This window comes from Sturnira hondurensis, unplaced genomic scaffold (genome assembly GCF_014824575.4).
Source record: "Sturnira hondurensis isolate 20B ecotype Veracruz unplaced genomic scaffold, ASM1482457v3 Scaffold0003693, whole genome shotgun sequence".
Classification (NCBI taxonomy): domain Eukaryota; kingdom Metazoa; phylum Chordata; class Mammalia; order Chiroptera; family Phyllostomidae; genus Sturnira; species Sturnira hondurensis.
In genome coordinates this window covers 3,463,611-3,479,366 of record NW_028076324.1, presented here as the reverse complement: position 1 = coordinate 3,479,366, position 15,756 = coordinate 3,463,611, and the positions used below count along the sequence as shown (strand labels likewise).

The following is a 15,756-nucleotide window of genomic DNA, read 5'->3' as shown; positions in this document are numbered from 1 at the left end:
AATATTGCTGCTCCCAGTTTTTTGCTACTTAGGAGGACAGAGATACCTGCTCTTGAAATTTTAAATCAGAACTCCATCGGGGTGGAAAGAGTATGGTGGGTCTTCAGAAAATTCAATGTAGACCAATCTGTATGATGCAGCAATTCTGCTTTGGGGTACATACCCCAGAGGATTGAAAGCAGGAATTAGAACAGAGGTTTGCACACCCATGTTCATAACAGCATTACTCACAATTGCAAAAGCGGCCACCCATGGATGAATGGGGAGAGGAAAGTGGTGCATCCGTACAATGAGATATTACTCAGCCTCACAGAGGAAGGACATTCTGACACCTGCTACAATGGGGATAAGCCCTGAAGACATTATGCTAAGTGAAATAAACCAGTCATAAAAGGAAGAATACTCCGGAATTCTACTTACAGTCGTCAAATGAATAGAGACAGAGAGTGAAGGGTGGTTGCCAGGGGGTGAGGGCAAGATGGAATGGGGAGTTCGTGTTTGACAGAGACCGAGTTAGCTTCAGAAAGACGGGAAAGTTCTGGAGACAGATGGTGATGATGGTTGCAGAACGAGGTGAACGGGCTTAGTGCCACTGAACTGTGCATTTAAAAATGGTTAAAATGAGACCTGGCTGGTGCAGCTCAATGGATTGAGCAGGAGCTGTGAACCAAAAGGTCACTGGTTCGATTCCCAGTCAGGATACATGCCCGGGTTGCGGGCCAGGTCCCCAGTAGGGGGTACATGAGAGGAAACTACACATTGATGTTTCTCTCTCTTTCTTTCTCCCTCCCTTCCATTCTCTAAAAAGTAAATAAATAAAATATTTTTTAAATGGTTAAAATGGTAAATTTTATGTTATATATGTATTTTAACATCATACACTTAAAACTCCATAATGGGAAAAGACACGGGCTAAGGCTATCCTCTGGTAGACCCCCCCGAAGAGAGAAGGCGTCACCCATACTTCTGCATTTGTGTCTTATACAGTTCAGCTCACTCTTGAGGAATTTTAATGATCTGACACTACAGGGAGTTTTACACTAAGACCTTCCTGCAGCATATTTTCTACAAGTTCTTTGGCAGGGAAAGAGTGTAAGGCCAGATAACAATAATGGACACCTTATTCATCACTTATGAAAATATTCATAACCAAAAATTCTTGGAAGGGAAAAAATACTCATTTTTCCCTTGTGTTTTTCCTTTTTTCCCAGGCCTTCATCTCTCTAGTTCCTTCTACGTATTTGTTCTTTGATTTCTCACAATCCACTTACCTTTTCTACTTCCGGTTTCTGGCCTACACGTGGAAACAGAAATAACTTGAACGGTCTCCCTTACCTTGCAGAGACTGTTGTAAAGCTTCCAGGAGACTGGAATGTGGGAGATACATTAAAATATACAGGCACTGTGTTTATTCTTCTGATTATTAAGAACCGCCTTTAGGAAACACTGACTCAATGGGCAGGATGCGCTGGGCTGAGAGGGCAGTCCTGCAGCAGGCCTGCCAGAAGCAATCTGGTTTGCCTGGCTCCTCAAATCACGCCCCAGCTGCCACTCTGTTTCTTTCTGGGTACCTGGCACAGCCCCCAAATTGCAGCCTCTTTTGGGGGGAAGGGAACTGTGGTGGCCAGTAGAGTTGGACATTCATGAAATGTAGAGCAATGAGCTCCCCATCACCAGGAGTATTCAAATAAGGTACAGATCATCACTTCACATGGGATTCCTGCTTTGGGCAAGAGACTGGAATTCTGAGGTCTCTTCCATTTCCAAGAACCCATTGGTTCCTTTGTTACTAGATTAGGAATCGATTGATCTGGAATCCAATATGAGAGCTCTCTTTTGTTGTCCCCCCACCCCCTCCCAAGGGCATGTTCCTAACCTCTCTGAGCTCAAGAGCCTCAATGATCTCTTATTATTATATAATCTGCCTACCTGTTCCGGTTGTGAGGAGCCCAGGAAATGCCACAAACAAGTGCTTTGAAAGTCTGTGTTTTTTTTTATTGCCACACCAGGAAGGGTAGGACTGCTGCTGTCCTGATCTCTACTTTCAGAGGACGGCTGCTTGACCTAAGCAAATACCACAAAGCAGCCCCCCGCACTCACCAGAAAGGCAGGACCCGAGTCTGAGAAACACTCGGGGTGGAGAAGCCTCAAGCTGTGAAGTCAGCGGTTCTCCCCACGAATGCTGATTCCATAGGTTTGTTTCCTGTCAATCTTGGGTCCAGCTGAGTGACCTTTCAGAAGCATCTCTGAACTCTGTGAACATTGAGTTTTTGTAAAAAAACATATCCAAGCAGGGCTTCATTCCCCAGCAGGGTTTCCTTCCCCTTGTACATACATGTACAAAAAAAAAAAAAAAGGCCTGCTGAATTAATGAACCACTTCTCTTATCTATTTTTCCTGTTATCTAATTCTGAGGGGAAAGCTGGGAGCTCCAAGGGAGCTGGGAGACGCAGCTCACACCGCCTCCCTCCCAGCCGGCTGAGAACAGCCTGGAATACCAGACCAAGGGACCTAGACTGACCCTGAGATTCTGCCTCGCACCAAGCTGAGAGGAGCCACAGGGACACTGCTCCTACCTTAGGTGAGTCCCCTCCAGACCCCCTGGTGACCCCTCCATCAGGGCAGAGGGGAAGATGCACCATGGGAGCCCGGGGAAAGGCCAGAGGGCCAGGAGGAACAGAAGGTCTGGTGCGTGCTGGATATCAGACTGCAAGGAGAGAGAGGTGGGGGAAGGCAGGAGGGAAGGGACCAGCCAGTGCATGACTAGGAACAAGCAAGAGACCCTTGGGGACAGGAAGAAAGGATGAGATTTTTTACAGGCCGAGCCACAGAGGCAAGGCTTCCTTTCCCAGTTTCTCTTGCCGGTTTATCCCTCTGCTTCTTTTTTTACAATTGGGGTGGCATTTTTGTTTCTCTGTTTCCTAGTTCAGCGTTTTGCTCCAACAATCAGATATCAGTGGGGAGGGTCAGTGTCTGAGGAAAAAATAAATAAATATACGCCATAAAAAAAATCAAATGGATCTGACCGGATGTCTGGGCCCCTGTTCCCTTTCTCCCAGCAACACTCCCAGAGCACATAGGTCCCCCTAGGGTCCCAGCTTCTGCTGCTCGATCTTGGGAACCCCTTGGAAAGCTTAGGAAACTGTTCCTGACCCACGCCGGCCCTACCTAGTGTGCTTTCAGGGCAGAAAGTCTCGCTGGCGTTTCCTGTTGGCTTCAGTGGGGAGGTAGTGAGTAGGCCTCAAGGCCTTCAGGATCTGATACTTTTCTTTGCCTGTTCACAGGCCAAGGGTCAGCCAGGCTTGGTGTGGGGCTTGATTTTTCCCTTTATGCGGGAGTGACACGTGTGACAGGAGGGAGTGGTGGAGGTGGGTCCTGCAGGTGTGCAGCAGCCATTCTGAGCTTCCCCCCTAGCCCACTTCCTGCTTTGGAGAGCTTGGTTGCATCTGCTTTGGTATACAAATCAAGAGTACCACTGATGGATCCACAAGATGGATCTATAAGTCCAGAGTTTGAGCAAATGAGCTTTGAATTTTTTTTTTTTTTGTAGTTGAGAAAAGAGTTGATTCCAAAAGAAAAAGAGAAACAAATAAGACAGAGGGGAAGCTATAGGATACAGAATGAGGAGACCCTGAGTTCAGAGTGAAACCCGTTTAACTTAGCCCCCGGGAGAGTTTGAAAACAACCCTGTTGTCTGAGCTCCCTCCCTGGCCCGAGGGTTGGAAACAGACAACGGCGTCTTTTAACTCTGTAGTCTTAAGAGGACTCGGCAAGAGCTCCTCCGGCATCGGCATCGTGGTGAATCTAACGCAAAGTCTCTCCGTGCCTGCGCACTTACTACAAATATTCGCTATGCAAAGCAAGGAACAGAAAAGTGTTCCCTCTGGTCTCTTTCCCCCTCCCAAAGCACTGCCAGCTCCCAGCCAGGGAATTCAAAAGCTGTCTCAAAATTTGCACTCATCTGGTCCACTTATCTTTCCCCTGCCCAACTCTGGTTTCCTTCCCTCTCCTCATCCCCCACCTCCCTCCGCAGTACTGATATTCTCAATCCACTGCGAGTTCTCCAAAAGTAAGGGAAATGGAAAGGTTTTTCACTGGGAAAATCGGGGAAGTGCCACTCTGACTTGCGCGGAAACCTCTCTGTGGAAGGTGCTAGAAGCCCATGATTTATCGTCACAAAATTGGCTTAGTTTTATTAGTAGCAGTCGTGTTTTATTTCTGCTAGTCTTATGTGGATAACTCGGTCTTGAGTAAAAGAATATTTAAAAGCTCACTCTATGAACTTTTACAGAAGTCATTAGAGTTCCTTGTTAGCCACATGTTTCCTCTTTCTTCTAAAAAATTTACCTCTGACAGTAACTTTTATTCTCGAATTGAATGGGGGGGTCGATCTTAAGGACAGTTTTGTGTGGTTAGTATTGAGGAAATGTTAATAAGTTGCTCTTTACCTATTCTAGTGCTCAAGCCCAATAAAACATCCATTTCAAATGACTTTCTAATGCTTCGTTATATTTGCCAAGTGATTTAATAAGACTGGAAATTACAGTTTGCAAGTGTAAGTCCGGAGATGTTTTAGGGCTGGGGACAGTAGAGAGGAGGGGGTTTAGGGCTGGGGCAGTGAGCGCGGAGACTGAAGAAATTCAAGCGATCAATCTCCAATTGTCCAAACACAGCCCCAGGTGGAGATTCGAGACAATTACACGAACAATTGGGGGGAGGGAGACACTTTCACCTGCGTTGTCTAGATAAAGGGGCAACTCAGGAAAACGCCCGTGGCCCTGAAGCCTCTGTCTCGGTTCACGCCGCGATCAGACGAATTCAGGAGACTTTTCTGAAGGTTCTCTAGGAGGGGTCGGGGATGGGCGGGGAGGAGAGGTTTCCAGAAAAGCTTAAAAGAGTCTCCCGCCGCGCGCCGAAGAAGGGAGGGGGCCTAGCGCCGCGGGACGCCCCCACCGGGCCCGATAAAGCCCCGAAGCCGATCTAAGGTCAATAAACCTGGCGGCGTCTGGCTCGGGCCGAGGGTCGGGAAGGGAGCGCTCCGCAGGCGGTCGGCGAAAAGAAAAGTGTCCAGGACCGCTGCGCGCCGGGCCGCGGAGCCCGGGCGCCGTGCCGGGGGGCTGCGCCGGGCCCGGTGTGCTCCCCGCGGGGCGGCCCGGCGGTAGTAACGGCGAACTGACCAGTGTCCCGGGAAGCTCCCACGGGCCGGTTCCCGGGTGAACAGTCCAAACCCTGCGGAAGTTCAGCGAAGAGAATGAAAAACACATTTTCTTTTTAAGGGACAGGGGCTAGGGATGGAGACTGCCAAATAAGAACACTCAATACCGCTTCAGGGGCACCTTAAAAAGGCAGAAAATTGTTCCAAAATATGAACAATTAGGACGGGGATGACAATGTTCACCATTAATAACCCATTTTGATCCTTAGTCTTATTGGTAGCGCTTTCGAATTCATTTGCCACATAGGCGTTGTTTCTCTCGCTCGCACCACCGGGAGAAAGAAAGGCTGGGCGAAGGGACTTGGCCGGGGTCTCCTCCAAAGGGGCTCGAACCGGCTGCTAAGCGACCGGTCCTCAGAGAGGTCCTCCCAAGAAAGAGCCTCAGTGAAAAGCACAGGGCGATGGGATCCTGAACGGCCGCGGCTATCCCTTCGGGCGCTTCGAGCCGCTTAACGACCCGACTCCCCTGTCCCTCGGTCGGAGCCCTCAGTGCAAAGCCCGCTGCCCGGCGGAGGGCCGGGTGGCGGCGGCGGCAGGGGCTCCTTCAACACGCTGGGGCCTGGTAGGGTCCCCGCCAGCGTGCGTGACCACGCGCCGGGTCTTTTCCGCTTTTTCGCTCTCCGCCCGGGAACTCGCGGAGCTCCCTCTCATCATTTGGATTTCTGGCGAGGCTGAGACTCGATTGGTTTGAGTACATTTCAACCATTTGAAGCCACGTGCGCCAGGTCACCTCGAACGGGTGTCGCTCCCGCGGTCTCCAGGGTCGCGACCGCGGCCCCTGGAACCCGGCAAGACCCAGCGTCCCGAGCGTAGGGACTGGTGGGCGAGAAAGCCCAGGCCGCAGGCGTTAGGATCCGGCCACAGTCAGTCGTGTGGCCACGCACCTGAGCCTGGCGCTGCTCAGAACGTGTCCCGGGTCACCCTCTGCAAGGGAGAGGCATTCGGGGAACTCACAGTCCGGGAGATGCTGAGAGCACCGAGGCTGGGGAGTGGGGTCTCGGAGAAGGTGGGCAAAGCTCCCCCCGGTGCTCGCGGGCCCCTCTCCAAGTGCAGGGCGCTGGTCTGACCCTGGACCTGCTCGCACTTGCCCGAAGTCATCAAAAACGGTTATTCTTTCGCACCACACATGCGCCCAGTTAAGCTGTTCTGCATCTCAGGGTTCCCGGGCGGAGAGACACCCCTCACCCACCGCCCAGTGACGAGCGTCCCGTAGAACTCCAGACCCGAGCCAAAGGACACTGAATCAGTCCTTTCTTGGGCCGGGCTTGGAGGGCTACTGCGGGGCATAGATGGCCGGAACCCCAGGCTCGCCCGCTTGGCAGCCTGGCAGGGCGTCTGGCTCGGTCGGTTCCTAGAACCTTAACGCTTCAGGCACTGTAGTCGGCTGGAGCGGTGTCCGGGGCTAGAGATTTCGCACAGCTTCTGGGCTCGGGGCTGGTGGAGGAGCAATCGGATTCTAGGCCCGGGCACGCCGAGGCTGCGTGGAAGGGCATTGTCTTTAACGACCCCTCAGCGCGCGCCCCAAACTCGACGATTGCCCAGCGCCCCTTCTCCCGATTTTAGGGAAAACTCCTGGCAGACCTTCCAACACCAGTCGCCGCTAAAGCCGGGAGCAGCGGCTGCAGTGCCCGCGCAGATGGCAGCCCCAGGGGGCCGGAGGCCAGGCGCCCGGGCGGCGTTCGCGGGGGACCGCCTTTCCGAGAGGCCTAGTGGCCGCTGCTTTTTCTCTAGAACCTGAGACGTGTGGTGTCTCCCTCATCCACACTACCTGCCGTTCTGGGGGGCTTTCTTTATTCCTTTAGTATTGCCCTAAATTTTCTTGTTTTCTCGTTCCCTTTCTCTCTCTTCGCCCCCTTTCTCGTTCTTCTAATTCATTTCCCGAGTTTCCGTTTCTTTCTCAATCACCCCCCGCCTTTGTTCTCTATACCATTTGCTCTTCTTTTCTCCCTCTGTGCCTTTCTATCTCTGTTCTCAGCGGGCTGCGAACGTGGCTGGTTCCAGTGACTGCAGGAACCTCCCAGAAACTCGCTCCAGTTTTACATTTTTCGCATCCCAACCCAAGTCCCTTACCCCGTAACATAAATTCGTTTGTATTAATTCGGGCGTACCGCTTGCACGTGTCGAGAAATGACTCGATAAAGATGTTCTGTTGAGTGAACCAGAAGCCTTCCCGAACAGTAAACTACACAGTAGCTGGTTTGGAATTTAAGAGATTTCTTAATTTCCGCCTCTAAATCAATGGTGCACTAAAAAATCATTCTCCAGCGGCCAGGTGGGTGTCTAACGAGGGAGATGTACTCAGAAACACCGTGCAGGTTGTTTCTAAAATTGTGGAAGCATTTAATACTGAGCCAGACGTTCTGTCCGGCTTCACCGTTTGTTACAGCTTTCCACTAACTCCAGAGGAAATTGTTATGTTATAAATAGATGCCTTCTTCTTGTTCCCTTGCTAAGATTTTATTTGCTTTCTGTTTTATCACAGTAGTTCCATCATTCGCAATAATAATAGAACGATTAGTCTTTCCCTGTAGATAAACAATGGTTGGGGGCATTTGCTATTTATTTTACATAGGATTTGTCGTCGGAGTTAAAGCGTATGTGAGCGTTTTATTTTCCGTAACAGTGCTGAGAAGTAGCAGATCCTTTTTGCTTTCAGAAAATGACTGGAGATGAGAAATAGTTCATAAGGGAAAAAACTTTTTACGTTTTTTTATTTCTTTAAGAAATGTAAGTAAAACTTTGAAGAAAACTTCCTTTGAAAAACACCATCATTAATAGGCAAAAACTTGACCATGGGGAGTCCAGAAGGAGGTCAGGGAGTCAGCTTTGCTTCCTTTGCTGTGGCTGCAGAACAACAAAAATTAGGGAAGTACTGCCCTGCCGGTCAGATGTCGTAGTCCCTGTTTGTGCAAAGGCATCTCTCTAGTAGTGGAGGGGGCGGGGGTCTCAAATAGTTCCTGGCGGTTGGAAGGTTGACAAGCGGAATCAACGAGTTCCTGTCATAGAACTACTCCCTAGACTTCAGCAGATAATCGCTGGCGATCCCTTCTGATAGCTGTTTGGCTCAGTGCTAAGGGAGTAGGGGGGAGGATTTAGGGTTAGGGGCAAGCTCCGAGGAGCGCAGCCTCCGGGCCCCAGGGTTCTACCGTAGCTCTCTGCCTTCTCCTACCCTCCACCCTCCCCAGGCTTCGAGTGGGACAGCCTTAGGAAGCTCTCAGCGTGGTGGCTGTTCGGGTTTGCTCTAGCCCCAGCAGAGATAACGGAGGGGCTCCTATCTAATCTGGACAGCAGCATGAACAATCCATTAGACCTCGGTGTTTGTCTGGGGAGAGGGAGGAGGGAGGGACATGGGCTGGCATGCCCCACCCGGCCCTGGGTGGCGTAAATCTGCCCCTTTGCCGTCGTGGAGATTAAGGAAATAGTTTTGTGTATTCAAAAGTCACTACTAAGTAAAATGCTTACCGATGCTGGTAGCTTATAATTCTACCCATTGTCAGTGTACCGGTGAATTAAGAATCTCTTTGGGTTTGGGGGACCTCACATTCTCTTTTACACTCAAGTCTACTTTATATCGTCCCGTTCAAACTCCATGCTAACCAAAAGGCTCTGTTAGATTCCAATTTTTGCCAGTATTCCTGGGGACATGGCAGTCTTAAATCCACCGATCCATTCATTCATTCATTCAGCAAACATTTACCAGGCTTTACTCTGCTCCAGGCATTGTGCCTTGCACTGACAGGTTAAACTATTTGCCCAAGATGAGGACTAGGCTGGCGACTGGGGCGGGACCCTAAATCAACTCCTCCAGTCCCATGACTGCACACGTCTTTCTCCCAAGACATACAAATCAGAGACGCTGGGAGTTGGAAGGGCCCCAGAGGTTATCTGGTCCAGCCTTCCATTCAATGCAGGAATCCCCTCCCAGAAGGCCGGCAATGAGAGGCCCAAGCTTCTACCCTCTCTATTCACCCGTGGGCTGGCTGCATCGAAAGGCTTTCACTCCCCCTGCCCAGACCTAAACTTAGGAGGCTACACTTCTCCTGCTTGCAATCACCCCCAGATGCTGCACTAACCTGGCTGTGCTGCCTCTCTTTCTGCTCTCCATCCCCAGGTGCTGGATGCTAGCCCCCATGAAATGTTAAGGTGCTAGAGGCCTTAGTCAGGCTAACCTTTCTCCACTGCCCACAGGGAATATTCACTGCCAGGTCAGAGACAGCGCTATAGGCAGTGGCCAAAACCCAAAACCGCCTGAGCCTGGAATCTGGTCCCACTTACAAGCTCGGTGCCCGCCAGCAAGTTATTTTACTTCTTCTTCTGGCATATTCTACATATAAGATGTATGAATGTGCTTCTCAATAGCTGAGGATGCCATCTTTTCAAAGATAAAATTTCTCCTCCAAAGTAACCTGAGATTATTCTCATTTGCTAGTTTAAAAAAAAAAAGGCCAACTTCTGGACAATAAACTCATCACAAAGAACATTCTGGAAACTTCAGAATTGATGAGATACTTAGTGCACATTGCCCTGGGTCAGTGTAAGACTTTAGATTCTGAAAATGCTCCAATAATGTGATTTGAATCCCATCTACACTACTTAATGTTTATGACCCCTATGACCCAGCAAATTATTTAACGTTTCCGTGCTTCAGCTTCATATATATTGAAATTCTCACAAACCTAGAGGACAGTCTTCTGAAATAGTCTCCACCATGTAATTCCCTTAGCTAGGCATCGATGTGCTTCTTTTTATCTGGCTTTGTTTGTTTTGTTTCTTTAACCTGTGGCTTCAAAACGCTTTAGAAATTCGATTTGTCTCTGCCCTGGCTGGTGTGGCTCAGTAGATTGAGCTTGGGCTGTGAATCAAAGGGTCGTTGGTTCTATTCCTGGTTGGGGCACATACCTGGGTTGCAGGCCAGATCCTCAGTGGGGGCCATGTGAGAGGCAGCCACACATTGATGTTTCTCTCCCTCTCTCCCTTCCTTCCCGTCTCTCTAAAAATAAATAATTTTTTAAAAAATAAAAAAAGAAATTAGATTTGTCTAATAAGAGATGGGAATCTACCCAACAAATTTATAAATATATTTTTAATAGTTTTACCCCAAATTGAGTGTTGGTGGCAGTGGAAAATTTGGATGCAACTTTTCTGAAAGATTGTTTGGCCATATGTACCCTAAACCCCACAAATGTTCATATTCTTTGACCCACTATTTCCTGTAATAGAAGTCGACCCCAAGGAAATAATCAGAGGTTTACGAGATGCTATACTAGCCAAAGTTGATGTGAATTTGTCCATATCACACCTCAAAGGACACATCAAACATTTATTTGTTGTAGTGAGAAAAGAAAATAACATATACATTAAACAGTAAGACCTTACATTAACCAGGCAAAATCCATAATGTAGCCATTGAACTGTTTCCTTAAAATATTTAATAAAATAGAAATGTCTGATGATATTTTTTAACATTAGAAGTAGATTGCAAAAATACTCTGTACAGTGTGAAACTTGTGAGAGGGAGAGAGGGGCAGGGGACTTAGTGTTCTCCATGTTTAAGGATGGGGTTTTTTATGCTGTCCTGTGTTTTCTGAATGAACTACAATGAGTTCTTGTTCATTTACAAATGGAAAAAAATATTTTGTGGGGGTGAAGAGGAATGATTAGATTCAAGACATGTCTAGATTCCTAAGATTTCATGGCTTAACAAATACATCCATTTTAGAAGATGCAGCTTCAGAATTCTCAAAACTCAATGTACTCAAAGTCCAAGACTAGTTCTGGACTGTCAATTCTCAGCTAGAGACATGGATAAGCGGTGGGAGTGATTTTTCTACCAAGGTTCCCCCTCCCTCTGTAGAAAATGTTTTCACAACCATCCAGATTGTCTCAGAAATTTCACTCGCAACCTTGAGTGTTTCTGAAATTGAAAACAATGGTCTAAGTTGTTGTAACTTTTTCCTCTTCTCAAAACTCCCTTTTCTGGCAGAAAGATGTGGTGGAATGTAAGGCCAGGTGCTGGGCCAGCTGCAACTAAAAGCAGATTATGGGATCCCAGGAGAGGAGTGAACTCGGGCCGGGGAGGCAAGATGGACCTTTAGTGGTGGCCAAAACTCTGGAGAGGGTGTTCAGAAGGGAAGACCTTGGTGAAAGCAAGAAAGTTAATTACTAAAAACTCAACTGAAGACCAGATGAATTACGAGTATTAATGAATGTCAGGTGCCATTTTTGAAGCTGAAGTAGTTTTGATTTATTGAGAAATAAGTAGCAGTTATAAAGATGAAGAAAGCCTTCCTCCCACTTTATAAGCAGAGTGTGGGATGAGGTTGGGGAGTAGAATGGTAACAAAAAGACATGGAAATAAAATCCCACCATAAACGTAGGGCAACTTCAAAAGATCTTGCACTGAGGTGTGTTTTTTTTTTAAAAGATTCTATTTATTTATTTCCAGATAGAGAGGAAAGGAGAGAGAGAAGGGGGAGAGAAATATCCATGAGAGAGAAAAACATCAAAGAAACATCAATTGATTGCCTTTCCTGTGAGCCCTGACCAGGGACCAAATCCGCCACCCAGGCGTGTGCCCTGATCAGGAATCCAACCTGCAACCTTTTGCTTTTCCGGATGATACCCAATCAACTGAGTCCTGCTGGTCAGGGTGAGATTTTTAATTTAATGTTAGCCATTAAAATGGCCAACAGAAGATAAAAGTAACATCAAGGTCAGTTGCATTGTTATTAATTAACAAATAAACATTTAGCAAATAAAAACTTATAGTCTGAGTATGGCAAGGAATATGGACTTAAAATACTACTCTTATCTTCTCCTTCTAAGCTCTATACTTTAAGGCATAGGTCAGTCTTTGTTTGTTTCTTTGGTGGGTTGCTTGGTTGGTTGGTTGGTGGTAAAGGAATATAAATAGAATTTAGGTAGACCTGAAAATTTTTCTGTATAAGTCAGTCAGTTCACCTCTGCAAACGGGGTTCAGTCAGGCATCATATTGGGCTTCAAGCCACAGTTGCCAGCCCCCTGCACTGTAAGGCACGGGGGGTAAGTGCAGTCCTGAAGAATGAATGATTCTCAGGGGGGCGCATTCCAGACACGTTGCTGACTGAACTCTCTACAACAAAAATCCTGAGCTACAACTGTTTACCGTTTATTACAAACCATGCAGACCATACGGTATCCTTGACATGGCCAAGGTGCACCTCAAAACAAGGACTATGAGAAGTGAGAATTGGAGCTGGGAGCAATGCGTATTTCCAAAGTCTTTGGAAATGCTTCATTTCCCATCAGCTAGAAGTTCCTAAGTTTGTGGGCCAGTAAGATATTGACTACTTTTCTTTTAAGTTTTATTGTATTTTTCCCATTACCATCTAGTCCCCTTATACTCCCCTCACCTGCAATCACCAAACAGTTGTCCACATCCATGAGTCCTTTTTCAAATAATTTTCTTATCACTGTTCTATTTAGCATGCCAGAAATGTCTCACCAGGCATAGGTTTTTCTTGAACACCCCTAGACCTGAAAGAAAGAATCTTAAGTGCTTGATCTTTCCCTAGTTTTTAAATAGTTTCCAATGTAATCAAGATAGAATGTGAGAAGTCGGACAAGTTTACCTTTAGCCCGGCTACAAGGCGGTCAACCAAAGACTACCTCAATCATGCCCTCACCTGTAGACTGGGGACAAGGCAGAGCATTTCCCGAAGTGTTTGTCCATGGATCAGTATTGATCTTCACATCTGATTGCTCTCTAGGGTAATCAGTGTGAGTATTATTAGAGTATTGTGTCGGTTTTATAGATGAGGAAACTGAGACTCAGAGACGTATTGTCACAAATTCACTCCACTAGTAACAGAAGAAAATTCAGAGCTCTGCTCTGACTGCCAGGTGTCACCTCCCCCACCCTCCAGGGACACATGAGATCGTCCACACCAACTGACTTGCCATTGCTGTGTTAGGTATTGTCAGGATCCTGATTGAATTAAGGGATGACAGAGCTTCAACCTCTAAAGCTGATCTAGCCTCTTCCCCTTTCATTTCGCAGGCAAGACAGACTCAGGGAGGTCAAGCGATTTGCCGAAGGTCACTCTATGAGTTAGTGGAAATGACCAGTGTCATTCTTAAAAATTAGTGAAAACAACTGCCTACCAAGCCCATTTTTATGGCTTATTTTAAGCAGGTTAATAAGTATACCAGGCACAGCTTTAAACCCAACTGAGTAAATGCTGACACTAGTTTATAGATTTGGCAGATAAGTAGCAATAAGGAATTATTCATCTCTCATTTATCATCCAGTCTCTCCAAGGTGCAAGTTACAAAGTGAAGCAAATAGCCGTTTAAGAGCCCCACACATGTGAGATCAAAACAGTGAGAATAAAGTGGTTTTCGAAGTCATATGTTCAGAACGTGGCTGTGTCTGAGATGTGAAAATTTAAAAAAGGAAAGAAATTCAGGAAAACTATTTGCATTTCACAAACAGGCACATTTCTTATACAGAATTCCATATTTGGCCTCCATATTTATCCAATCATTAATTCATTCTTTTGAGTGTGTATTGAGCACTTCCTGTGTGCAGGGTACTGGGGGCAATGTGGAGAATTATTAAATACCATTCTAGCTATTAAGGAATTTTTAAGCTTAACGAAGTACTGGAACCGGCAGAACCAGCGGGGTAAAGGGGAGGTGTGCTTGGGCGGAGGGAGGGGCGGAGGGAGAGCGGAGGGGGAGGGGAGGCTGCTGACGCTGCGGTAGCCACAACAAGGAGCACACTGAGGAGGTGGCCTCGCCACGGTCGTCTCCAACGGCGCTGCTTTATCGTGAGAATGGGGCTGGGAACGGCTACAGGCAGGGGAGAGAACTAGACCGCGAATGGATGGCCCCAGTTAAGAACTGAGTCCGAAAATCTTGTTTCCTTCATTAGATGTTAAATACAAACTGGCGGGGAGATAGAATGGGGACTGTTAGGATGCCAGTAGCAGTTATAATATTTGTACATGTGCCAAAAAATCAATAAAATTAATGGATGATTTGCTTGTTCGGGAGGTGAGCTCTAATGAATTCTTATGTGCTATTCAAAAGAGCTGGTTTATTTTATTATTTTTTAAATCCCCATTTGCCAAAGGTGAACCTGAGGCCCAAAGTTCAATGCCAATAACAGAACAGTAACCCATCCATAAATTACTTTGCTCTCGGCCACCAGGACAGAAGAAGTTCCTCCTGGAGCGCCACATTCATAAAAATGAAGCAATTTCCAGTGAAAAGACAACTTGAAAGACATTTACTCAAAACCCCTTACTTTGTAGATGAGGAAACCAAGCCTCAGAGAGTGCACATGACAACAAGTGAATGTTTAATTTATGTGAAGTGCGTACTAATACTCACACAGGACACAGGATAGCAGGCATAAAGTGAGACACAGGATCACCCTAGAGACAGTGAGTCAGAACAGGACCAAGTGCAGAACGCTGCCCATTACGCACCCTCCCCCAGCACCCACGCTTTGCCGCTGTATCTTCTTTATTTTGAAGGCTGAAATATTTGTGAGTCCACAGAATAGTTGGAAAAGAGTCTAGAAATGTAATATGTACTCATCCCCTTTTGGCTGGTCTAAAAGGAGCGTGGAATGACGGCAGTTTTGGATGTCTGCGACTCTTTGAAACCCCTTTACTGCCTCCCCACGCCTCCACCCCCACTCCAGGCCCCGCCAGGGTCACTCTTCCCACCTTCTTGCCCTGCCGAGTGTTCGGTGGGGGGCAACCGTAACCAGGTTCCCAGACTACCGCAGACCTCAATCTGCCTTATCGCTAATCCTCTGCCCCTGGTGATTGCATCAGGGGGAGGGAAGCTTGGCCTTGGGATGCAGATTTACAGACAGGAGATGATCAGCTTCTATGGCAGCATGTTGACACGGAAGAGCCAGGGTCCCAGGGCACCTACTCCTAGCCCTGCCGTCAAAAAGCTGCGTGACTCTGGATAAGTATGTAGCCCTTCTGGGTCCTCATCTATTAAAGGAGTGGATTGAACTAGGCTCCCTGAAGTCCCTTGCAACTGCAGAGTTGCACACCAGAGCCCATGTGAGAGAGAGGTTGTCCTTTGTCTGCTAACAGGGCGTAAGGTACCTGGGGTCATAGTCACCCCACCAAAAAAGGCACACAGACTAAGGCGCTGGTGAGGTGACACGTGGCATCTTCCCCACGTGAGCTCCTGTTTGTACACAGCGCAGGTCCACCTGTTTCAGCCATGTCTCTGATACTACATCCCAGTCATAAAGGACAGATTTACACCCTGTAAGGGCAAGTGGGAAACTCCAATTTTCTGAATTCAACAAACTTTTAAAAACATCTATTCATGTTCGAAAATATGGAAAATACGAAAATATCAAACATAGGATTTGTTCCCTTAAAAGGATTGACATTTGGGGGAGAGTGGTATGTAGATGGGCAGACACACAGAAATATAAAATGTTAAAGGCAGTGGAACCAGAGCAGTGAAAGCGATTGATCCTGGGGATGGAAGTTTCAAAAAGGAAAAGATTTTTTTTTTTAAAA

At 47.3% G+C, this 15,756-nt stretch overlaps 1 protein-coding gene across 1 annotated transcript in view; it reads left to right on the top strand.

The window, feature by feature from the left end:
- The first annotated feature begins 11,763 nt into the window (after positions 1-11,763).
- Positions 11,764-15,756, top strand: part of GATA4 (GATA binding protein 4) — a 66,049-nt gene continuing 62,056 nt past the window's right edge. Inside the window, exon 1 of the mRNA XM_037042178.1 lies at positions 11,764-11,927. The gene's annotated coding sequence lies outside the window, so the exon portion shown is untranslated. The remainder of the gene's footprint in view (positions 11,928-15,756) is intronic.